The following is a 26,249-nucleotide window of genomic DNA, read 5'->3' on the forward strand; positions in this document are numbered from 1 at the left end:
CAAACACGGGTCTCCAGCATGGCAGGTGAGAATTTCTGCCCCTGAGCCACCATCGTACCACCCAGCTACTTGCTTTTTTTTTGGTTGCACAGTCCGGAAAGCAAACCCAGGTCTCCCACATGAAAAGCAAACATTCTACCACTGAACCACCCATGCTCCCTACTTGCATTTTTAATAGGTTTAAGTTGCTAGTTTGCATTTTGATTATCTCCTTTTATTCTACCCCCTTTCTGCCCCCTGCCCCCATTCTTCTGTTTGTGTGCAGTTGTGGCAAAAATGAATGAGGAAAGGAGATTGATGAGATTGTGTTCCATTCAGCTTCCTAGTATCTGTTTTATCTCTTTTCTCATGAAGTGATGACGTGTTGCTTCTTTTATAGGGCTGCCGAAGCAAGAATAAGTCACCCTTTAAAGATGCATCCAGGACTGCAAAAAGTGAAAAGGGGAATCAGAAAAAACAATGAAGTAAGGAAAAAGTATGTTTCTCTGGTAAATAGCTTACTTCTGAATTTTGAATAGTTCCTTGCTATATAAATCACCATAATCTTATTATGCCAAAGTCTTATAATCATATTTAGTCTTTATTTTGCTGTTAAATATTCTTTTACCTTCCCTCAGCTTTTATTGCCAAGCTCTCTGATCAAGCGATTCTTTTTTTTTTATTAACCTAAAAATCAGTATTAAATACCAACTTAAATGGTTTCTTAGATTGTTTAATAGGAGCCTATTATATCTTAAGTTGACTGTGGTGTATTATAAAATTGGATTTGTGCATGGCATTTCTGTGATATGCACGTTTAGTCCAAGTGTCAGCTTCCAGCCTGATTGCAAAATTTATACTTCTGCTTTGTTAAACTACCGACACAAAAAACCAGAAAATTAGTTTGAATATTGATTATCTGAGATACGTGGCTGTACTCTCTGAAATGGAAAATATTTTAAATTCTGAATACAGAAGACAAAGCAACTAGCAAATAATCAGTGTAAACAGATACAGCCTTTACTTTGTGAAATAAATGTGCCCTCATAAAGCCTTATAAATAAAGGGAATCTCTTGCCTTATTTTCCATTATAAAGCTAAGAACCCTTCTCTAGTACGCTGAATAGAAATTTTTAGAAAGAAATGGAATCATTGATTGTGTATCATGTTGGAAGTTTTGTGCCACAGTCTCCTGACTTGGGCATCTCCTTGGCAATATCAATATCACTTCTTCTTCACAAACTTGGGGACCTCCCAGTACTTGGGGGACTTTTCCACAATTACAACTTCTGTGACTTCCTGTCTTATGGTGGGGTTCTTTCCCTGTGTTTCAGTAATGAATTGTAGCATAAGATATGTGATATATTCAAGTTTGACCATATTTTGATTTTGAGTCTTAAGGTTCAGAATAATTATTTAGTGGCCTTGTATATCAATCCTCTAAATTAAAAATGGCATAAGAAAAGTTTATTTGCAAGTACACTTGTCCACACATCACCTAGTACTTGCCCTCCCACTGACTCTGCTTCAGCCACGCTAGTCTCCTTGTTGTTCTTCAGTTAGTCCAGAATGTTCCTATCTAGGATCCATTGTACTTGATGTTTCCTTTGCCTCATATACTCTCCTCCCAGATAGCCACATGGCTCCTGCCATCATTCTTCATCAGATTTCTGCTCCAAAGTTAACCTTATCAGTGATGCTTCCCATGACACCCTCATTTGAAAGTGACACCTCAACCTTACCACACCCTGGAATTCACCTTCTCTCTCTCCTACTTTATTTTCTCCATAGCAGTTATCACTATCTGACTACTACATATTTATTTGTTGATTGGCTGTCTCCCTGCCTCCCTCCAAACCCACACACCTTCCCAGCACATAAGCTCCATGAGAATAAGAACTTACCTCCACCACTGTAGCTCCAGCATCTAGAACAGTGCTGGAGAGAACAGTGTGCTGAGCTGGAGACCTCAGTAAGTATCTGTTGAATGAATGAAGTATGCTTGTGTTAGGAAGATAAAGTAGATTTAGGGATCATGCAATTGGATTGAAACTCAGTGGAGTTAATCAAGGAAAACTTTGTGGAGGAAATATCTTAAAGTACATATCAAAAGTTTGAAAAACAGGAGGCACCATGAGATTGACAATGCCTTCCTGACCAAAAGGAGAAAAAGAATTGTAACTAAATAAGGTATCAGTGGTTGAGAGAGTTCAAATAGAGTTGAGAGTCTATTCGGGAGCCTAGCCTTACACAAGCTTCAGCTAGCTACCACTGTTTACCGTGGTAAATAGCCAAACCCCAACTAAAACCATCCCTGCCAACTCTAAAGAACATCTAGGGCTCTATCTGAGATTCAACAAAGATTCCATACACTATGATTATTTTCCAGAAACCTACAACCTCTAGATGGGTTCCTAGGCCAGACAAGTCCTAAAACCCAGAAAGGCCAATCTCTCCAGAACATCAGTTAGTTTCATCCTGTATCCCATATTATCAACAGTCTTTTCTAACATGAAAAAATTACAATGGGCATAGCCCAAATACCCCTAAAGATTGGGAGAAAGATCAAAGGAGAAGGTGGAGTTGCAACAGAGAAGATATGATTTAACAAGTGAGTATAACTGCTGAATCAGTATATTGATATTTCTTTTACTCTCAATTGTCTTGGAGCAGCTAGAAGAAAAATTTTAAGTTGTGGAACTCTGACCCAAACTCTGAAATATGTTTTATAGCTTGAGTGAGGTGCTTTGAAATTTATTGCTTTTTCGTATATGTGTTATATTGCACAATTAAAAAAAAGACAAACAGGAGCACTTAAAAAATCATCAGAAATAACTTTGATCTAGAAGTTAATTCACTTCAGGAATATAAGTGGCAGATGAGATTTATATAAAATATTATTTAAACAGAAATGTCTAAGAAAGTTTTAGATGACAGAAGGTTGGGGGGTAAGCTAAAAGATTTAGAGTGATTCAGATGGGAGGCGACTTGAAAGGGGAATGTAGTGGTCAGGGTAGAGGGGCAACAGATGGCCTGTAGGGTTAGGGAACTGGTGGAATGGAGACACTGTATATGGTGGCTGGTGATTGCAGTGGGAGAGAGTTAATGGAAAGGGCAAAGCCAAGTCAGGATCACAAATAATTTTCTGTTTTGTCAGTCTCTGTACCTACTACCTGGCTATACTTCTTGCTTAGCTCCAGCTTGCCTCATTTCTCCCACTCTATTCCTTACCTGAGTATGATGCTTCACTCATTCTACACATTGTACCTTTTCTATTTCTTTCATTGCTAAAATAAAAATTTATCCCTCATTTTTAAAGGCATCTACATTTGATTCATCAATTGCGTATCTGGGAACTTATTTCACACTTACCCTCATACAGCTATGCAGGTAATCCTGTACCACTCAGCCTTTATTAAATTCTTGTATATGTTTCCTACTCTGTAATTCTTGGATGGAGAATAATTATCTCTCTGTCATCATTCTGTTGTGACCAGAGGTCAAGACGCCCCTCTGCTTGCTCGGGCCTTAATCGCCTGCCTCCTTGCCTTAACTTCAGTGGCTTGGAGGCTTTTGCATAGAGGTAACTAGATTCCCTTCCAGGTTTTTCCCTTTGAACCCTTAGAGCAGTCTTTCTATGTTGTGTGAGCTTCAGCCTGCTATTCATACCTATTTTGTTATTCTTGATTCAGTCCATCATTTAACAATCACTGAGGCCATAGTCTAAGCCAAATGGACTTTGAAATAAGAGCAGGAGGAAGGGCAATAATGGCAGTTTTTTCCCTGCCTACAAGGTCCCCTTTTTGGTTGAGGAGGCAGCATGACATGCAGACCACAATGGCAGAAGATGTGGTGTGTCAGGTGTACTGGAGACACAGAGGGAGGGAATGAGGGATGGAATGGTGTTTGGTGAGTTCATGAAGGCATCCTGGAGGAGAAACATTTCTGCTGAGTGTTACTGTACCAGCAGGACTTCATAGGATACGGAATGAACCAACTGAAAGGCCAAAAGCCTGAGGATGCCACGAGGGTACCTTCCTGTGCTCAGGCAGTAGCTAGAGAGGAGACTGGACAGAGGGATGTTGGGGACATATTTTAGAGCACCTTGCATGCCAGGCCAAATGTTTCAGTTTGTACCCTATGGCCATACCACAAAAGTTTTGAAGCAGGGAGTAACATGCCCAAGTAGGGTTTTTTAGGAGGAAAACTCTGGCTAACTTGTGAAGCACATAGACAGTTAAATGACTATTGGAAAAAAATTAGTTAAATGGCTGTGCAGGCATTCAGGTGAGATTTGATGAAAGCTTGAACAAGGTGGCAGGAGTAGTGAGAGAGAAGAGAGGTATTTTGAGGCAGAATCTAAAAATACTAGTGGCTGATTTGAGGGAGATGAGGAATTAGAGGATGACTCGGAGGGATTTTGTTTGTTTTAGCAAAGGTGATAATAGGTGGCTAAATAATTAGACCAATTTAAGGATTGAAGTGAAGAGTATGGGGGGTGCCTGTAGAAGCTAATTTGGAGAGAAGCAGAGAAGAGTTTCGTTTGGGACTTGTTGAGTTTAAGAAACCTGTGCCATGTCTAGGAAAACAGGTTTAGTTGCAATTGGATATATGAATCTGAGACTCAGGTGAGATTTGAGGGCTAGAGAGAAAAATGAAAACTCACTTGCTGTAAGGGGATGTCATATAGAATAGATAAAAAATCCCCAAAGACAGCGCATGTAGACAGAAAATCAAAAGGCTGAGAATGGGCTCTTGGCTAGACCAGTCTTTATGTGCAGGAAATCAAAACCTACTGACCACCGACTGTATTATGTGTCCAGCACAGGTGGCTGGAGGTTTTTCAGATGATTGACTTTTCTCTTTTCAATAGCCCTGAATATGGAAATTATCACCCTACTTTGTGTGCCTAGAAACTAAGACTCAAATGTATTTTTAAATAAGCTGATAAGTGGGATTGAAAACCAGGCCTGGATGCCAAATCCATGCTAGAGGAAGAGGTAAAGGAGAACAGAAAAAAAAAGTAATGTGGGAGGGGTGGTGCAACGGTGGCTCAGTGGCAGAATTCTCACCTGCCATGCGGGAGACCCAGGTCTGTTTCCCGGTGACTGCCCATGTAAAAATAAATAAATAAATAACAAGATAAAACATTTATAAAAAGTAATGTGGAAGCGATAACGCCCTACAAGAGGCAGTGGAGATATCACGCAGAGGTCAGGCAGAATCTGGAGGAAGCCAAGCCACTGATATTCTCAATTAGAAAACTGATAGTGACCCTGAGCATCCTCAGTTCCTAAGGGTACCTAAATCAGCTTGCGCTGAAGTGTGAGAGAGGTGAAGAAATTCAGAGAGCAGTTTGTTGACTACCTCTTGGAGGCATTTTGGTGGTAGAGGAATGATGGGGGTACCATGTTTTCTGGAGAGTGGCATGTATCTTGTTTGTTTACATCTTTTGTTCTTTGAGATCTTATATATTGTCTTATCTCTGAACTTCTTATGTGTTACTTAAAAAAAGAAAAAGTAACTCTGCTGGATTCCCTTCCCTTGGATTTCTCTTCTGCTTATTTAGTTTACTTGGAGTTTTTTTTTTTCTCTCTTTTCCTTCTATACATTGTTTTCAAATGTTTCCAAACTGTGTCTTAGTGACCTTCTTGGATCCCATTTTGTATTAGATGCTGGGAGCTCCTGTTTATTTATTCTGTCAGGTCTTTCCATTCTGAAAGTGATTTTCTTCTGTCATTTGAGCCTTTTGTTTAATTCAGCTTCCTCCAGAACTCACATTCCCAGATCCTGTCTCTCTCTCCTCCAGATAAAAATTTTTCTTGCATTTTTTGACAGTGGGAGACTATAGTACCTGAGAGCATGGATTCTGGAACCAGGCTGCCTGGGCTCAAATTCTGGCTCCACCAACTTCCAGCTGGATGACCCTGGGCAAGTTACTTAGCCTCTCTGTGCCTCAGTTCCTTATCTGTGAACTAGAGGCAATAATAGGGTCCACTACCGAGGACTGTAGTGGGGCTTAAATGAGGTACTGCATATAAACTGCTTCTAATAAACGGTGTCCAGTGTGTGTGTGGTGTGCTCAACCATTATTAGCTCCTTTGTTGTTGTTGTTATTCTAGGGAAAAATAGAGATTTCCCCTTCCTTGATGAATTCATTTGCCTAGAAATAGGAAAATCCTGGGCACCCGGTTGCATTGCCTCTAGTTTTTAAGTTCAGCAATGAACAGTTTTAACCTTGGTCCAGATATGGAGCTGGAGTTGTAGGCGGCCACACCATGATAGTGTTTGATTGATGTCCCTGGAAAACAGGCCAGAAAATTTTTATTTCTACCTTATTAAATAACTCTTCTAAAAATGTTATTTTTTTTTGGTCTTACAACTATCCAACATCCCTTCTGTGAATGACACTTTTTAAAAAGTATATATTTTGTATTATCAAACCAAAACAGCATACAAACATGAACATTCTTAACATACGAACATTCCATGTATGGTGTACAATCAATGGCTCACACATATCATCACATAGTAGTATATTCATCACCATGATCATTTTTTAGAACATCTGCATCACTCCGGAAAAAGAAAAGAAAAAAGAAAAAACTCACACATGCCATGCCCTTACCCCTCTCTCTCATTGACCACTAGTATTTCCATTTACTCAACCGATTTTAATCTTTGTTCTCCCTGTTTTTTTTCTATACCTCTTACCACTTCCTTTCATTGTTCACTAGTATTTCAATCTACTCAATTTTATTTATTAAAAAAAATTTAACAACAAACGAACAAAAGCATTACTATATGATCATTCTGTTCTACATATAATTCACAATATCATCACATAGTTGTATATTCATCATTTCTTAGAACATTTGCATCAATTCAGAAAAGGAAATAAAAAGATAACAGAAAAAGAAATGACGAAAACAGAAAAAAAAAGATTATACATACCATAGCCCTTACCCCTCACTTTCATCGATCACTAGTATTTCAAACTAAATTTATTTTAACATTTGTTCCCCCTATTATTTATTTTTATTCCATATGTTCTACTTGTCTGTTGACAAGGTAGATAAAAGGAGCATCAAACACAAGGTTTTCACAATCATACAGTCACATTGTGATCAATCTACTCAATTTATTTTGACATTTTCCCCCATTGTTTGTTTATTTTTAATCCATATTTTTTACTCATCTGTCAATATCATAAATAAAAGAAGCATCAGATGCAAGATTTTCATAATCACATAGTCACATTTCAAAAGCTATATCATTATACATTCGTCTTCAAGAAACATGGCTACTGGAACACAGTTCTGCAGTTTCAGGCACTTCCCTCTAGCCTCTCTAATACACCTTAAACTCTTAAACTAAAAAGAGGATATCTATAAGATGTATAAGAATAACCTCCAGGATAACCATTCTCGACTCTGAAATCTCTCAGCACTGACGCTTTATTTTGTCTCATTTCTCTCTTGCCCCTTTCGGTCGAGAAGGTTTTCTCAATCCCTTGGTGCTGAGTCCCAGGTCATTCTAGGATTTCTGTCCCACATTGCCAGTGAGGTTTACACTCCTGGGGGTCATGTCCTAGAGAGGAGGAGGGCAGTATTTGCTTGCAGTGTTGGCTGAGAGAGAGAGAAAGGCCACATGTAAGTAACAAAAGAGGTTCTCTGGGGGTGACTCTTAGACCTAATTTTAAGTAGGCTTAGACTATCCTTTGCAGGGGTAAATTTCATAGAGGCTAACCCCAAGATCAAGGGCTCAGCCTATTGATTTGATTGTCCCCACTGCTTGTAAGGGTATCAGAAATTCTTCAAATGGGGACGTTGAATATTTTCCCCTTTCTCCCCATTCCTCCAAGGGGACTTTGCAAATACTTCTTTATTCACAGTCCAAATCACTCTGGGATTTATCAGGGTATCATGCTAATCTGGACAAACCAACAAAATCTCATGCCCTATTCAAGATTCCAGGTACTTACGGTGTTCAGTTAAACTGATTGGTCAGAATTTTAATTATTCAAGATGATAATGCTAGCCCACACCTACTTTTAGAAGAGATGTATTATATTATCTTACCTAAATGCCCTTTAATTTTCTTCTGTTCTTAGTATTTTTATTAGGAATGAATCTTATCAGATTACTTTCTTATATCCACTGAAATATTCATTAGGTTTTACTCACTTTTTGATTTCATGTCATATGAATGAACTTCTTCATCTTGAACCATCATTCCATTCTGGGCCAAATTCTTATCAAGTTCTGTTATTCATTCTTATATATCATTTAACTACATTTGCCAGATTTAAAAAATTTCAAGTCCATATTCATTCAGAGTTGTAATTATAGCAAGTTTTTTTTATCTTATTGTTTTTTTTAATGTAACATATGCCTTTTGTGTATTTATAGACTACATAAAGAATAAAAGCTACCTCAATTTTCTCATAGTAATTAGTGTGTATTGTGAAGCTTTCCAGATTTTTTTCTCTGCATCTCCATTCCTTTCCTTCCTGTTTGCCTTCCCTCTCTCTCTTTCTTCCTTTCCCTTCCCATTATTTCCTTTCCTTTCTTTCCCTCTCTTTCTCTTTCTCTATTTCTTTCTTTTTCTTTGTTCTTTCTTCCCCCCTCTATTCCTTTAATACCTCCTTCCTTCTATCCCCTTTGTTTTCTCATTCCTTTTTCCCTCCCTCCCTTCTTTCTTTCCCTTTCTTTTTTCCCTCTTTCTATTTTCTTTCCCTCCTCCTTCCTTCCTCCCTTTCTTCCTTCTTTCCTTTCTTCCTTTTCTTTTTTCAAGACAAAAATGGAATCATGCTATCCATAAAATCCTATAACTTTTCCACTTAATAATATATCATGAGCATCTTTATGTCCATCACATAGATCTACCTCATTCTTTTTAACTGCTGCAGGGTATCTCATAGTGTACATTGATCCTAATTTTTTTAGCCAGTTCCCTGTTGTTGGATGTTTGAATTATTTCCTTTCGTGGGTGTGTGCTGCTACAACGCAAAACACCTTGGGTGTATGCTTGTATGCGCAAGTATTCTATAGGATGGATTACTAGAAATGGAGTTGCAGATCAAAGGGTCATGATTAGAACAGGGGTTTTTGACCTACTCTTTGAGCCCCTGTAGTTGTATGCAGAATGTGGTATATGTGTGTGTGTTGTGCATTTTCCTAAAATCAAAGTCCATATCCACAAAAGGATCACTGGCCCAAAAAGGAAAGAATTACCAGCACACAAAATTAAGTAACTTGCCTAAAGTCCATGGTGGGGCTGGGATTTAAGCTCAGTTTATCTGACTCCAGTGGTATAAGAGGAGAAAAAGGTTTAAACAGCATATACATCAAACTATTCACAGTGATGATCTCTGGAGGTGGGATTGTAAGAGTGCCACAATAACGATTTTTTTTTTACAATGAAGATGTGTTACTTTTATAAGGAGAAAAAAAATAAAGCTCACTGAACAAGAAAAGCAATAACAAAGTACATATAGGATATAAATGGTAAGGGGAAATTATACTTAACTTGGGGTTTTTAAGGAGAGTGAGCAAGCTTATGAATGAGGGAGCCAATTGTCTTTTAAGAATCCTTTGACAAAATTTGCATAGTCTCAAAAAATCTCCCTCAAGATGTTTATCAAACATAAAGGAAAATATAGCACCTTTAGAGTATGGAAACATAGCAGAAACCACTGGTTTGACATCACCTGGGTCAACATCAGTAATAAAACATATCAGGGTGAACATCAGTAATAAACACATATCGACGTCAGGATTTGATTTCATGTGCTAAGTAGGACACATAATTTCTGTGATATTTTTGCTAAAAATGCATAACCTCAGCCTCATCTTGAGAAAACATCAGGCAAACCCAAACTAAGGTACTTTCAACAAAAATACTCTTAAAAAGTGTTAAGGACATGAATGACAAGAAAAGACTGAGGAATGGTCACTGAGTACAGAAGACTAAGGAGAAATTACAATGAACTACAATGGGGCATCCAGGATAGGATCCTAGAACAGAAAGAGAACATTGGTAGAAAACCTGGTGACATTTGAATAAGGTCTTTGGTTAATAGAATTGTACCAAGTTAGATATACTATGGTTATGTAAGATGTTAACGTTAGAGGAAGCTGGGTTAAGGATATCTGGAAACGTATATGTACTGTTTTTGCAACTTTTTCTGTAAGCCTAAAATTAGCTAAAAGTAAAGTTGTTTTCCTTTTTTAAGTAAGATTTTGACAACATTCCTTACAAAAATTTTCTACTTTATTTTTCTTTTAAATAAAAGGTCATTGTGAAATTAGAGACTCTGTGTGGTTTTGTGCAGAAATTGGCTTCAGCACAGGAAAGAAAGCTTAGGGTTAAGTTCCCTTCTCCGAGTGGGTAAATGTTAATGATGAACTTCCCTGGATAGGCTCATTTTCTAATATGTTTAATTTTGCACTTTCTAGAGGATACAGTAGTGAAAAGTCAAGCTGATGGGAGATTTTCCTGAGGCCAGTGAGGCAAAGAATTAGTCAATACAAGATACTATACTTGGAAAAAGATTCCAAGCCAGACATATAGATTCATGGGTATCAAGATTTCACTTAGTACACCCTGCAGTTCTTTGAAGATATTACCTCCATGTTTGCTGCTATGGCCAAAATGGTCTGGAAATTGGTCACATCCATGGGGAGATTACCAGATCCAAGTAGTCCTCCAGAGGCATATGTGGATGAAGTCCCCTCCTTTGTCATAAGGATGCAGTCAACCTAAAGCAGTTATAGAGCAGGAAAGTCTTTAAAATTAGGGATTTTATAATATGTTGAGATGAAAAATGTTACAAAGATGCAGGAGAATGGAGTCTACATGTAGTCTAGGAGGATTGGGAGGGTTAGACTCTGACAGAGTACCTCTGGCTCTGTCTACAGGAGGGGAGATGCTGCATTGGCCTGGGCCAGATGTGCCAGTTGCTGCAAAGCTGGGCATGCTAGGTACATGGGTTGAAAATCTTCTAAAGGACTCTGTATTTGTTCCTTAGGCAGCCTTCTGGTTAGGTAGGCTGTTTTCTAGACCCCCTAAAAGGACATCTCTGGGTAAATGACATGAATAGTGGGACTCCAGAAAGCTATAGTCCCTCTGAAATAACAAATCTCATTTGTCTCTTCTGAGTTCAGTTGGTATTAAATCAGTTCTATCCCATCCCAATAAAGAATTTAGTAATCTATTAATGAATTAAAAATGTCATATTTCTGAACTTACAAAGCTGGGGACAAGACCATTTACTTATTCAATTAATATGCATTTCGTGAGTACCCGTTATATGCCACGCACTGTACTAGACTCTGAGAACAAGCAGTGAGCAAGATAGTCATGAAGTCACAGGCCAGGAGATTGTCCTCTGAACCTGAAACAACCAGCACACGTACCTCACTCACTGGTGCCTCAGCTAAAAAGACTTGGTTTCTCCCCCAAAATAAAAATTTGCCTGTATATAATCCTAGAATTTTTGTGTCTATTTTTTATTTTATATAGTGTTTATGCTATACTAATTTTCTTTCAATAATGCTAAAAGGAAAAAAGGAAAGGTTTTCATGCATACTTCATATGTTTATTTTGCATAATTTTGAAGCAGCATTTTGTCCCCATACTTATATAACCCACCCTCTCCCTAGCCATTCCCTATCAGTTATGATGTTGGAGACACTTCAGTAAGTTTAATGAGTTCACTCAGTACCTATGGCAATCAGAAATGTGTGTACAAGGCCTAGTAAGCCTTGAGAGTTGCTGCATGGTCTGCTGGCAGTGTCCAGAGAGAGTCAATCTTTTTCGACTGTTGTGTGGACACTTCTCTCTTCTGGAATTCAATCTCTTGGGTCAAATTCCAAGTTGTAACCTCAAAGTAGTGAACCAACTGGAGTGGCACTAACTCGTTCTACACTACAACCTCTTCCCTGACCTTCCAGAGGTTCTGGGGCTTTTCATTTAGTAGAGATTCTTTTTTCAATGACTTCAGTGCCTTGAGTTAGTAAAATGATTATGGTACTGAATTTTTAATTACTCTATATAAAGAGTACAGTGGATAAATAATGAACAACATTTTTATTTATCAGATAGAAAAATCAAGGATAAGTTATTGGTTGGCAATTAATTTACAAGATTCACTCGGAGCTAAGTGGAGTTAAATAGATGGTCACTTATTCAAAGTACTTCTTTTACAGAACAAAGTCCAAACCCATCAGCAGAGCTTCCACCATCCAAAACACTGTTTCCAATCACAAATATTCTATCCACCCCCTTTCGTGTCCTTTGTTAAGCTGCAAGAGGTGATCTTTACCATGTAGTTACATATACCTGAGCTTTTTCTTTCCCTTCTCTGCCATCAAGTCCCACTTCATTAAATGCCTCCCTCTCCTGAAGCCTTCTTCATTCTCCTTCAGTCATTACAATCAATCTCTTCCTTGGGCATCCAAAGCGCTTTGCAGCACCTCTCCTGTGGCACACATCACATGCTGCTCTGTGATACTTCTGTTGACATGGTTTTCTCCTCTCCTGAATTAGCAGCTCCTTGAAGTGTCAGGAACTTGTACATTCATCTTTTTGTTCTCTGGGTATACAGCAGAGTAAATTTGCTAACATTGAGTGCTTACAGAGTGCCAGCCACTGTCTAAGTACTTTATATATATTATCATATTTAATTCATAATCCTATGAGAGGGACACTTACCCTCATTTTACAGATAGAGGACTGAGGCACAGAAAGATTAAGGATTTTTCCCAAAGCCGCAGAGGAAATAAATGGTGAAGTTAGGATTTTTGTGCCCCGGCAGTCAGTTAGGAGTCAGTGTTCATAAACACTACTTGATATTGGAATAATCCACTATAATACCCATACTCTTGACTATATGTTACACTGGCATAATCACAGCTAACACTGAACACCAATATGTCGCAATCACTGGGCTATGTGTTATTTATTTATTATGTCACTTAATCCTCACCCGAATCATATGAGGCACATGCAGTTATTATTTCATAGATGAGGAAATTGAAGACTCGGAGGGTTTGGGGTTAAGGAACTTGTACAAGGTAATACTACAGTGTGTGCCTATTAAGTATTTACAGTTAGTGAGTAAATGGATGACCAATGATAGAGGCAAGGTTCAGAAGAGATCTAAAGTTAATCGAGTACCCTTTTTTTTTCAGTATAAAAAATTTTCAACATTTTATGAAAAATTTCAAATATATAGCGAAGTTGAAAGAATTTCACAATGAGCAGCCATTTACCTACTACCTGGCTTTGACCTTTAACACTTTATTCCTGTGCTCCCTTTCTTGAGCCATCTGTCCATCTTATTTTATTATTATTATTATTATTATTTTTGGCACGGGCAGGCTCCAGGAATTGAACCCAGGTCTCTGGCATGGCAGGTGAAAATTCTGCCACTGAACCACCATTGCCCACCCTGTCCATCTATCTTATTTTTTTGATGCATTTCAAGGTAAATTGCAAGCACAAATATACTTCCTCTCAGTACTTCATCATAAGTATCATTAAGTATAGTTCATTATTTGTAGTTTTTTCTTTTGAGGTAAGATTTGTGCATTTTATAAGCTGAGCCCTCAATCTTGGGTCTCACCCCTATGAAGCTTACTCCTGTGAAGGAAAAGCTAAACCTACTTATAATTACACCTAAGAGTAACCTCAAAGAATCTCTGTTGTTGTTCAGATGTGGCCTCTCTCTCTCTAAGCCAACTTGGCAGGTAAACTCACTGCCCTCCATCACTACAATGGGACATGACTCCCAGAAGTGTAAATCTCTCTGGCAACATGGGACCTGACTCCTGGGGGTGAGCCAGGTCCCAGCATCATGGGATTGAGAAAACCTTCTTGACCAAAAAGGGTAAGAGAGAAATGAGACAAAGTCTCTGTGGCTGATAGATTTCAAACAGAGTTGAGAGGTTATTCTGGAGGTTATTCTTATGCATTATATAGATATCCCTTTTTAGTTTATGGTGTATCGGAGTGGCTGGAGGGAACTACCTGAAACTTGAGCTGTTTTCCTATAGCCTTGATCCTTGATGACAACTGTATAATGACATAGCTTTTACAGTATGTCCTTGTGATTGTGAAAACCTTGTGTCTGATACTCCTTTTATCCAGGGTATGGACAGATGATTTTTAAAAAATAAGGATAAAAAATGAATTAAAGTGATAAAGGTAAAAAATTGGGTAGTTGAAATACTGGAGGTTAATGAGAAGAAGAGGTAGGGGGTATGGTATGTATGAGTTATTTCTTTTTTCTTTTTATTTCCTTTTCTGGAGTGATGCAAATGCTCTAAAAATGATCATGGTAGTGAATACACAACTATGTGATGATATTGTGAGACATTGATTGTATACTATGTGTGGACTGTAAGTGTGAGAAGATTCCACAATAAAAATATTAAAAAAAAGACTTGTGCATTTCACTGCAGATATATTTTAAGTGTGTATTTGTTTGACAAACACCTACACCTGTGTAACAAACCCCTTTCAAGATACAGAACATTATTATCACCCAGAAAGTTGCCTCATGCCCCTTCCCACTCAAACCCAATCCCCACTTTCCAGAGGAATTCCTACTCTTTTTTATATTGTATATTATAAGCTATCTTATTCCTACATAAAGAAGACTCACTGAGTCTTATGGCAAGAAAGCATAAATTAGAAGTAGATGGAAAAAAGAAACTAAGATAGGAATATTAAACAGTACCAGGAGAGCACCCATTTTCCTAAATAATTTATTACTTTATCTTACAAGAGATGTATTATTATTTCCATTTTATATATGGAGAAGCTACAGGGTGTGAAGGTGTGTAGCTATTGAGTAATAGAGCCACTCTTTGATTCTAAAGTCCATGTGTTTTTCTCTCTAGCCCCTGAATAGCAAGAAAACAGATAAAAGACCATTTAAAATGCTAACATAGTTTCAAATAATGCTCAAATATTTGTAAAATTCTGTTGCCTCATCTTGTTAGTAATTTAGCCATGGGAGATGACAAGGGTGGGGCACTAAAATAGTCTTGCAGCCCTTGCAAAAGTGCTTAAGGTCAACATTGACCTTGAGTTATCTTATGTGACCCTAGGGATGGGATTGCATGTTCTCAGTTAGGAAAAAAAGGCAGCTTTTAATGTCTGTTGATAGAAGTGGGAAGTCTTGAAATTGACTTAAATAGGATGCAGCAACCAAACAAGGAAACATCTTATATGTTGAGGCTTGGTCAGTGCTTTCAAATTTGATTTTATTCAAAGGGTCCGTTGTTAGTTGTGTTAAGAAAAAGTGAAAATAATATTTGTAACTGAATTATAAATATCCAATTTGGGAACCTTAGAATATCATTGTATCTGATACCTTCTGATTTCTGTATTGAGTTAACTTTACAATGATTGATTGAATATAAGTATAAAGTGTGAGGAAGAATTGAAGATTATGTCTAGGATTCTTACTAGAAACCCGAGAAAAAGGAGAAAAAAATAACTGGACTTGTTACAGTACATTGTCACAGGGCTCCTGGGTAAAATTAAGGAAGCTTTTTTGAAAAAAAAAAAAAGGACAATGGCTGTGTTAAATTGATACTGACTTGATTATATAATACGAAGAATTTCCTCTCCTGGATTATGGCCTCCAGCGTGATGGAATGAATAACTATGTTAGGCTCTGATGAGCTGTGAAGACTAAGACATGCTCATGTGGCCTTGTGGGTGATGGGATGATGAAGCATAGCAACTAGCTAAGTGGCCAGGTCTGTGGAGACTTGGAGCAGTGTCTCTGGAGACCACTGGAAGTAAGGCAGGCATCTAGCAGTCCTACTCTGTGGTCTCTGGTGTCTACACGGTGCCCTTCCCCTCTGCTGCTTCTACCACTCCTTCTCCTGCCCCAACCCCTCACCTATGGGTCCCATTGACCAAAGCTTGCAAAAAGAGCATCCTCTGGATTTTCTGGGTTTTCTGTCCTTTGCCTCTGGCCCTCTGGAAAGATCTATGTTAATGGTAGCTGTGGATGATAAAAATTAGTTCCTGCTGTCTAGGCAGCAACACAGTTATGTTTAATAGCCTGCTTGAATTGAAGAGAATTTTTAAAAATGACATTGTTTTCTGATTATGGAAGCCTTTTATTCATATGGTAGACTGTTTGAAAAGTGCAGAAAAATACAATGAAGATAACTGAGATTCCCATTAGTGATATCTTGATAATGAAGATAACTGATATTCCCATTAGTGATAACTTGATATCACTCCTTTTAGGTGTCTGCCATTTTATTACTTGTTTTCGGTTTGTTTTTTCTATTTCTCTTTTCTTACCTCCTGTGGGTTACTTGTACGTATTTTTAGGATTTTGTCTTGAATAATTTATAGTACTTTTAAATGTTCGTCTCAGTATAGTTTTCTTAGTGTTTGCTCTGGGTATTACAATAAATATATGTGACTTATCACAGTCTATTGGTATCAATATCTTACCACTTTGTGTTAATATATAGAAACCTTACTTTTATTTAGGCTCTTTTACCACCCTCTTTAAAATATAATTGTCTTGAGTATCAGATGATATAATTTTTGTTTCAGTCATCGATATGATTCCTAAAATTTGTGAGGATAGTATGTTGTATTTACTCATATTTCTGCTCCTTCTGTTGTTCTTTAGTCCTTCCTGATGCACCAAGATTTCTTCTATCATTTCATTTCAATTTGAAGTACTCCTTTAAGGATAGATCTGCTTCTTACACCTTCTTCTAGTTTTCCTTCACCTGAGAACATCTTTATTTCATTTCTGAAGTATGGTTTCTCCAGATACAGAATTTATGGCTAACAGTTCTTTTTTTCTTTTAACATTGAAAATGTGACATTTCCTTCAGCCCTCTATGGCTTCAGATCAGAAATCTGTTTTCATTTCAATTGCTGTTCCCTTAGAAGTAATATGTTGTTTCTCTCTACTTTCAAAATTTTTTTCTTTGTCTTATTTTGAGAAATTTAATTATGCTGTGTCTTGGTGTGCATTTCTTTGGGTTTATTGTATACTGGGTTTATTCACTTTCCTGACTCTGTAGGTTTATGTCTTTCACCATTTTTTTTTTTTTTCAGTTTTTGGACATTATTTCAGTCCGTCTCTTTTTCTTCTCTCCTTCTGAGAGTTCAGTGAATGAATGTTGGATCATTGTTATTGTCCAACAAGTTCCTGAGAATCTTTTCTCTGCCCTTCCCCCCTCTTCTAGTTTACCTCTTTTGTATATTGTATACATTCTATTGATATGACCTGTCCTTAAGTTCACTGTTTCTGTCATCTGTTATTGAGCTCATCCAGAGTTTTATCTCTGTTATTATTTCAGGTCCTTTTAAAATAACTTATCCTAGGTAGGATTTTCTATTTTTTAATTTGTTTCTAGAATATTTGCTTCTTGAAACATTTTTATGATTGCTTTCAGATAGTTTTTTTTTTTTTTTTTGACATGGGCAGGCACCGGGAATCGAACCCGGGTCCTCTGGCATGGCAGGCAAGCATTCTTGCCTGCTGAGCCACCGTGGGCCGCCCCAGATAGTTTTAAATTAATTCCAACATCAGATTCATACTGGTGTTGGATATCCTTTTCTCATTCAAGTAGCAAATTTTCTGTTTTCTTGGAATGATGGGCGATTTTCAGTTCTATCCTGTACACTTTGTCTGTTACATTAGGAGTCTCTGGGTCCTATTTAAATCTTGCCTTCATTTAGGTTCATTTACCACCCTCTTTAAAATATAATTGTTTGAAAAAATATATAATTGTCACCCTGTTTAGGTTTAGCACATGGGTTGGGCCATACTTTTGGGGCTGTAGTTCCAATGACAATTTAATTTTCGGAACCTTTACAGTGCTATTAATGTTGTTTGATTTATCTGGTTGTTTTATTCATTAAAGCTGCTGGAATGCAGTATACCAGAAATGGGTTGGCTTTTATAAAGTAAATTTATTAAGCTACAAGTTTACAGTTCTAAGGCTGTAAAAATGTCCAAACTAAAGCATCCAGAAAAAAATACCTTGAGTTAAGAAAGGTCCGTGGGTCCAGAACACCTCTGTCAGCTGGGAAGGCATTTGGCTGGCATCTGCTAGGGTCTTTGGCTTCTGGTTTCAAACAGCTTCCCTGAAAGTAGGGGCATTTACTTTCTGCATCTCCAAGCATCTGGGTCTCGTGTTGCCTCTGTTTCTCCCTTTAAAGGACTCCAGTAAACTAATCAAGACACACCTTAGATGGGCAGCTGCATCTAATCAAAAGGTCACACCCATAATTGAGTGGATTCTATTGCCAGTGGAAATAATCTAATCAAAAAGTTCCACCCTAAACAATATTGAATGAAGATTAAGAAAATGTGGCTTTTCTGGGGTACATAATATTTTCAAATCAGCATGCTGGTGTTGCTGGGGTTCCCACTGGCCCTGCTGGAAGGAGGGAAGGAGTTTCCTCAGGGTGCTGCCTGGTGCCCCTAGGTAGGAGAAGGGAGTCTTTATACTGTGGGGATAGAAAGTACTTCCCCAGGGCTAAGAAAGGAGGAAGAGTGCTTCTCTGGACTACTTTATTACAGTGGGGCTCCTGATTGATCATTTTTACTGGTGCTGCCAGCTGGTCTGTTGGTGTCACCAGAGCTCCTGTTCAATCTGGGGAGGAACAAGCCTACCTGAGCTGCCTACTGTTCCTAAGTTGGGGGTTGAGACCATCAAGCCTGAAATCCCTTCTTCTGTTGGAAGGAGGCTTGTAAGATGCTCTGGTGCTATGTTGTTCCATGATCCCTAACCAGTTTGCCTTTCTTTTTCCGCTTTTCATGCTTCTTTTGTTGCCTCGTGTTATTTCCAGGCTATCTAGTTATACTTAGCAAGGAGTTGTGGAAAGAAACAAGTTTATGCCATCTTGTCTGGACTGGACAGTGTTCTATTTAACCATTCATCTTGTGGTTGATTATATGGTTTTAAATTGTGAGTACCTTAGACATTATGATAAGGACCTTCCAATAGCCTTACAATCTGAAGGGCTTCCTTACTTCACAGACCCATAAGCCTGGGCCTGGTTGACAGCTCAGTATGAGCTATTACTCATCTGTCTTCTGCTTGCTTGGCTGGTGATGTCAGTTTTTCATGTCTGCTTTAAAGCCAGGCATTTCTTGTTGTTCTTATGCTCATTGAATGATACATAGTTTTGTCACACTTCTAGCATGATTTTGGCAGATAAATTAGCACTTTTTAACTTTATGGTCAGTGTTGTCTCTCTTTTGGCAAAGATTTTACATTAAATTCAGCCATACAAATTGTACTTAATATGTGACTTGCTGTGAGATATTTACTTTTCTTATGAAAATATTTCTATTTCGGGGCTGCAAAACAATGATCAACTTTTTCATAAATTAGTGTGAAGAAAGTTTTTGACATTTTCCATTTGCGAATGAGGAATTTTAGGTCATTTCAGTTTTTCCACAGTAAATGTATCTTTAAAAATATCAGAGTGGGAAATCCTTTAAGTTGGAAGCCATGGATCACTTCTTTGTAGGGTTCACAATAATAGTTTTGCTCAAAAAATTTCAGGTTAAAATTGCATACTATTTATTCCCACCCATTTCCTTTATTGGCTGTGACACACAGGAATTACGCCCATTGCTTGACTAACCTTTCTGACCTTTTGTTACTTGGCTATAAATTGACTTGGGTCTTTTGCAAAAACACTGTCAGGGGGGAAAAATCTTTTTGTTAGAACCCAGCCAATTCCTGCATCAGTGCAGAACAGTTTGTTCTCCTGAAGAAATAAGCCAGTTCACTGAACAGAAAAACAGCCATAAACTGGCATCGCCAAAAGCTGCAAAAGCAATTGCCCACATTCATTCCATGAAGCAGGGAAATTTATAAAAGAATGAGGCTTTGGAGGGAGAAATACAGTGATGAGCTCCATGAGCTTTAGGTAAATGCAGTCAATTCATTAGCGTGAGGTATAATCACTAAAAAAGAAATCCTTCTTTGAACCTTGGCAGTCACTAATATTTTATCATTTTAAATGGGAATGTTATAGAATTCTCGCTGTCTTCTCTGATGGTCCTTTCAGACTTCTATTATAGCTTATATTCCTCGCATTTCAGTTACTCTTCCCACTTAGTTGGAAGATTCTTCTATTCAACAATACAAATATTTCCATAGTTACTGCTCTGTGCAAAGCTAAGTCCTGGGTTCCTCTCTCAAATAAATCACTTATAGTGGTCCAGTGAATTATATGAAAACTAATTGCATTACAGTTTGGCAGGTGCAGTAATAGAAAGTTGTTTAAGACACAAAGGTTAAAACAGACTGAAATAAATAAATAATAGGGGGGATAACAGGTATGGAATGTTTTGGGTATTCTTTTTTATTTTTATTTTTATTCTTATATGTATTTTTTGAATAATGGAAATGTTCAAAAATTGATTATGGTGATGAATGCACAACTATATGATGATACTGTGAACTATTGACTATATACTTTGGATGATTATAGGATATGTGAATATAGCTCAATAAAATTGCATTAAAAAACAGAGTATTCTGGGCAAAGAGAGGGGCATGTATAAAACTGAAGAATGGTGGAACAGCATATGGGTACCATATACTTTAGTAAATAGAATTGCTTGAGTATAAGGAATGAGGATGGAAACGAGTGGGGGATGGTGAAACTGGACAGGGACAGGGACTAGATGACTTCTGTCTCAGATGTTACATAAGGTAATTTGGAATATACACTGTAGGCCATGGGAGTTATTATGTGAGGGCTTGAAGCAGGGGGGTGACCTGGGTAGAGTTGGTGTAGGGAGATGTGGATTTTCAAGGAACCATGAACTCAGACTAAGAAAGGACAGGGCACTAGGCTAAAGTGGGCAGCTTTGTCCTGTAGGGTTCACTAAAGACAAAATTGGCGGTGTGTTCTGGAAACCCAAATATGGTCATAATGCAGAGGATGGTATGAGGAGGGAGTGAGGCTATACACGCAGTATAGACCACTGAAGTCTGTAGCAATCCATAAACAAGAGGAGAGGGCCTGTGCTCAGAAACCTGATGTAGGAGCCACTTTGATGAATGCAGAGTACAGGGAGACAGGACGGAGGCATGAAGCCTGAGGCTTCTGCTGAACTCTCCACCTGTCCATCAAAGGTGCTGCTACATGGACTATCTTTCATCTAATCTTTGTAGTGAACCCTGTAATGTATGCACTAATAAGATTCCTATTTTATAAAAGAGAGAACTGAGGTTTAGGAGGTTAAATACCTTGCCCAAGCCCGAGTGACTTGCACTAGGAAGTGGCTGAGTTAATTGAATCAGGGTTGGAGTCCAGGTTTATCTGATTCCAAACATAGTGAGCCACCTGATGTTAAGCAAATAAAAAAAAAATGTATACGTGCTGATTATAAGAGCTTATACCTATAAATAATAGTGCTACCAATAGTTATATATTAGTACTAATGCTAATACAATGAATATTTTGAAAGGCTGTTTTTCTTTTTCTTTTTAACCTGTATCCCTTGTAAACATCAGATACATGATTTTGTTTCTTAAAAGGTCACACCATTTTGGAAGAATTGGTTTGGGGAAGGCCCAACCGAATTGGCAAAAAGTATAAATGACTGACTATACGTAAAGAAATGAATTTTTTTTCAAGTGTCTGTGTAAGTAACAATTCATATTATAATAACAGACTATGACTATCAGAAATTAGAGAACCTGTTAGAACTAATATGAAGTTAATGTGATTTCTTTTAATAAATGTATGCCTTTAAAGGTCTTAGAAAATACATTTTTCAGGTAATTATACTGTAGCTGAAGAAAGGGTTTACTAAGCAAAAGTCATCTTTATCAAGCCCCAAGACAGATTAACAGTTCTTCCTATGAAGCATTGATTATACTGGTATGAGGTCATTGATTCCACGGTTAGGGCCTAGCAGTCGGGGGGTGGGGCAGGGGTGGGGTGGGTGGTGGGAAAACACCAAAAAACAAATCTGGCTTACTTTATATCAAGAACGTATTCTTGGTTACAGCCCTGTTTAGTTGCCAAAGGGAAATACTGCCCCATTTTGGATTGGAGCCTTGAAGTTCCAGCATCATGGCTGTAATTATGGGATGTTGCAAGCTGTTTCTGCAGCATCTCATTTTCACTCTTCCTTTGCTTATTTCTCAAAATGAAGCCAGAAATAATAAATGTTTTTGAGATAGAAAAAATGCAGGAAATAGACCTGCATTTAGATACTTTAGAAAGTATCTAAACCTTAAGTCTGTTATTATCGTGTGACATCACTGTCACAGAAAAGTTTCTGGGTTTTTAAGTAATAACAATATCTAATATGACTGAGCTGTGGAAATGTAGCATGATCCCCTGCCAAAACAGGGTTGGGGTTAAATATAGCACAGGAAAAGAGAGACAGCCCTGCTTTCCTCAAGCCGCTGCTGAGCATAGTGGGAGAAGCAGTTATGTAACTGGGTGTGCTCATTAGTTCTGCTGTAAATTCACACAGCTGGGCCTTGGTAGGCCCTTTAGTTCATGTCAGTAATAGCTCTTACTTGCTTCCTCAGTGGCTTTGGGACCTGTGCCTGGCACATAAGGAAATGCTAGAGACTCAGAGCCTGTCAGGGGTATAGTATAGCCTAGCAGAACAGTTGCAGCTCATGTGGAACCTGAGGCTCTGAGTGCTAGAGCCCAAGGAGGCACAGCTTGGAGGAACCCACCAATCCAGCCTGTGGCCACTCTGGTCATGCTCAGAGCCTCCTCAGTCAGTCAACAAAGTGAAACTACTTATGTCGCTGAACCTCACTCTCCTTCTCTCTAAAAGGAGGATTGTAAAACTCACTCTCTACGCAGGTATCACATGATGCTGTGAAAATCTAATGTGGTAACTCACATAGCATGCCTTTACCAGGATTGGCACTCTTTTGGCATTTTGTAAATATTCATTTATCTGCCCATTTCCATTCCTCAAACCCCAAGACCTTGTACCTTGTTTTCACTTTACTGAGAAACATGGCTCCCTTTTTAAACTCTGTTAATATATCTCTTGAACCTCGAAATTCTCTCATCTTCGCTCCAGTTCTTTTTCCTTCCTGACTCCCAGGAATAAGTATTGCAATACCTTTCTGCTTTTTCTTGGAATCAGCAGCCCAAGGGTGAGAGCTGTGGGAGTGGAAAATAGACTGAGAAGGTAAAGATGGCATTGCAGTCCCAGACACATCACAGGTCTGTGTTCTCCTGATCCAAGTCCCTCATACCATCCCAAATAGATTTAGGAATTCCATGCTCTTGACTACCTTTCACGTTCCCCCGTGCTCTCCTTGCATGCTTCAACATACTGAAAGGAGAAAAGAGTGAGTTTTTGCTCTTTCCAAGTTGCCTAGGTTTTGAATCTTTTCTCTCGTCCGGTAGATATTGTACCCCCAGCCCCAGCCCTACTGAGCTTTCTTCTGAGGGACCCCATGGTGGGTCCATGCTTAGTTACCTTTTTTTTTTTTTTTTGGTTTTGTTTTGCATGGGCAGGCACCAGCAATCAAACCGGAGTCTCTGGCATAGCAGGCAAGAACTCTGCCTGCTGAGCCACTGTAGCCTGCCCCATATTTGGTTACCTTTTATCTTAATGCTGTTGGAGTCCATATCTGAGGGAGTTGATGAGAGGACACCACAGCAGACATCTGTTTCCCTTCCTTTCCTCGTCATGCTTCCCCTTCTACTCCATTCCTCCCCACCCTCTAAATCCAGCCAGTCCCTAATTTCTGGCACATCTTCATCTAAGCAGTGATTCTCAACCGGGGGCAATTATGTACCCCCCTGCCAGGAGACATTTGGCAATGTCTGGAGACTTTTATTGTCATGACTGGTGGTGCTAATGACCTGTAATGGTAAAGGTCAGAAATGTTACAAAATCTCCTAATATGCACTGAAAAACCCACCATGACAAATAATTATCTGATCTAAAATGTTAATCATGCCAAGGCTGAGAAAACCTAATCTAGGGTGTTTCCCACATGAGTTACTTTCTTTGTGTGCTCCTGCCTCCATGTCTGTGCTTAGGGGACCTTCTCCCCAGTGGAAGGTCTCACCTGTTTGAGGTCTTCTCCCTTCTTCTCTTGTCAGAGTTGATCCTCACCCAGGATTTCCCAACTTCTTGTGTCTGCTCATTGCAGCACTTAGCATACCCTTTGACTTCTGGTAGCCTCATTCAACATGATTTGTCCTTTCCCTTTTGGGAGCAGAGTAAGAGCTTGATCTTAACAAGGATTGCCATTCAAACCTCAATTTATATAATAATAGTATTCCAAGGCCTGAGAGCTTAGCATTGGGAGAGGCAGTTGTACTTAGTAGAATGAGCAGTCAACCTAGTGTCTGCAGATTTGGTTTGGTACCCAGCTGCAACTTTCCAGCTTTCTGACAATAGATATAACTTCTCTGGACTTTGCTTCCCACACATGTAAGACAGAGATAATGCCTATTTCCTAGGATTATTGAGGCTTGAGATGTTAGCATAGAACCTGGTACACGGTAATCCTTCAAATCTGAGTTGAATTGAAAAATGAAGGTATTGTTGCAGGTGTGGCCCAAGAAATAGATGATTGCTTCATGGAGAAAACAGTGTTGTTACCTGTTGACTTGGTAGTATCAACTTTAGCTCCAAGTAGCCTTCTCACCATTACGCTTCATGAGGATAGTAGACTTATCAGTGCTGGGCTGGTAGCACATCCTATTCACTGTAGAAGTAGTAGAAAGTGTTACATTACCCTGTCCCCATGGAAGCAGAGGGAAATCCTGTATACTTCTTACTCCCTACTATTTTATAAATAGAGGAGATACTTCTCCTTCTTTTAGAACACTGGAACCCTAGAACCATAAAACCTTGAAAGTTGGGAGGTCTGCCCTGACCAGGGGTCAGCTTCTTCTGTAGGGCCAGAGGTCAGCTTCTTCTGTAGTAACCAGAGGTCAGCTCCTTCAGTAGGGCTGCTGAGGCATGAGAAGGACACTGCATCCATCCACACCCACAACTTTTGGTACATAGAGACCAGCACAGAGGAAGTGGTATTACATTTTGTTCAGACATTATGATGTATTTACCTCTCTCCACAGTGCTAGAGGTTAGTGACACTTGATCCCATGGGCAAAGGCAATTTTCATATCTTCTTAGGCTTAGGATTATAATAATCATACAGATATTTAAAGGTGGAAGTCCATCTTTTGTTTGTCCAGAGAATTTCAAGCCAGACCACATACAAGAAGTTATTTCTATAAGAGTGAGGAAGTCTGTGCACATCAGGCAAAGAGCTGTTTGCATCCTTGCAGACAGCTTTGAAGCACATAAGGTTTGCAGAAATGTCATTGGCCTTCCGTTTTTACCAATGGCTAGAGAATACAGAAATAAAGACATGAATAAGTCGTGGGTCCGAGGACAATGAATAGATTGTGTGAGGTTAAACATCACCATTCACAGGGCTCACACAGCTAAAGTCAGCATTTCTCCTCTGAATCCTAAGGCACACAGCTCTACATCTCAGATTTAACCCTACACTCTAATATCTCTTGTATTGTTCACTCTTTTGGGATGTTTTTTTCTGTTTTCTTGCCAGCTAGATATGCTGTGGGATTAGGAAGGCAGGTTTGGAATCAGGAAGACCTGGGTTTAGATCTAGCTGCTGCCTACTGCTTGTGTGACCTTAGTCAAGTTTCTTAACCATTTAAACCTTGGTTTCCCGATTTGGAAGATTGAAGTGCATGATAGTTCTTAGGGTTATTGTGAGGATTAAGTTAAATGAGAAAAGTAATTCAGTCAGCGCAGGGCCTGATGTAGTAATTTTATTCAGTCAGTTGTGATAGTAGTTGTTCTAGTTTGCTAGCTGCCGGAATGCAACACACCAGAGACAGATTGGCTTTTAATAAAAGGGGATTTATTTTGTTGGTTCTTCAGAGGAAAGGCAGCTAACTTTCCACTGAGGCTCTTTCTTACGTGGAAGGCACAGGATGGTCTCTGCTGGTCTTCTCTCCAGGCCCCTGGGTTCCAACAACTTTCCCTGGGGTGACTTCTTTCTGCATCTCCAAAGGCCTGGGCTGAGCTGCAAGTGCTGAGATGAGGAATGCCGAGCTGCTTGGCTGTGCTACCTTGCGCTCTCTCATTTAAGCACCAGCCAATTAAGTCAAATGTCACTCATTGCAGCAGACACGCCTCCTAGCTGACTGCAGATGTAATTAGCAACAGATGAGGTTCACGTACCATTGGCTTATGTCCGCAGCAA

General features: G+C 38.8%; 1 protein-coding gene and 1 long non-coding RNA gene across 21 annotated transcripts in view; one reads left to right on the forward strand and one right to left on the reverse strand.

Moving 5' to 3' along the window:
- Positions 1-26,249, forward strand: part of ZHX3 (zinc fingers and homeoboxes 3) — a 177,262-nt gene that overhangs the window by 98,108 nt on the left and 52,905 nt on the right. For 6 of the 18 annotated variants that reach the window (XM_077168396.1, XM_077168416.1, XM_077168405.1 and 3 more), the window contains one exon: positions 380-475. The gene's annotated coding sequence lies outside the window, so the exon portion shown is untranslated. Of the gene's footprint in view, positions 1-379; positions 489-21,548; positions 21,656-26,249 lie in introns of all 18 variants that reach the window. The other 12 variants (XM_077168449.1, XM_077168438.1, XM_077168389.1 and 9 more) reach the window with 5 other exon arrangements.
- LOC143690802 (uncharacterized) lies at positions 7,417-25,022 on the reverse strand. 3 transcript variants are annotated; one of them, XR_013179193.1, is made up of 7 exons: positions 24,611-25,022; positions 24,072-24,211; positions 22,978-23,326; positions 21,258-21,354; positions 12,325-12,577; positions 10,611-10,742; positions 7,417-7,607 (listed from the first exon to the last, which is right to left on the reverse strand). It is a non-coding gene; the product is annotated as an uncharacterized LOC143690802 (long non-coding RNA). The 3 variants fall into 3 exon arrangements; XR_013179192.1 differs by having other exon boundaries at positions 23,111-23,326; positions 24,072-25,022; XR_013179190.1 differs by having other exon boundaries at positions 24,072-25,022.

This window comes from Tamandua tetradactyla, chromosome 1, assembly GCF_023851605.1.
Source record: "Tamandua tetradactyla isolate mTamTet1 chromosome 1, mTamTet1.pri, whole genome shotgun sequence".
Lineage (NCBI taxonomy): Eukaryota > Metazoa > Chordata > Mammalia > Pilosa > Myrmecophagidae > Tamandua > Tamandua tetradactyla.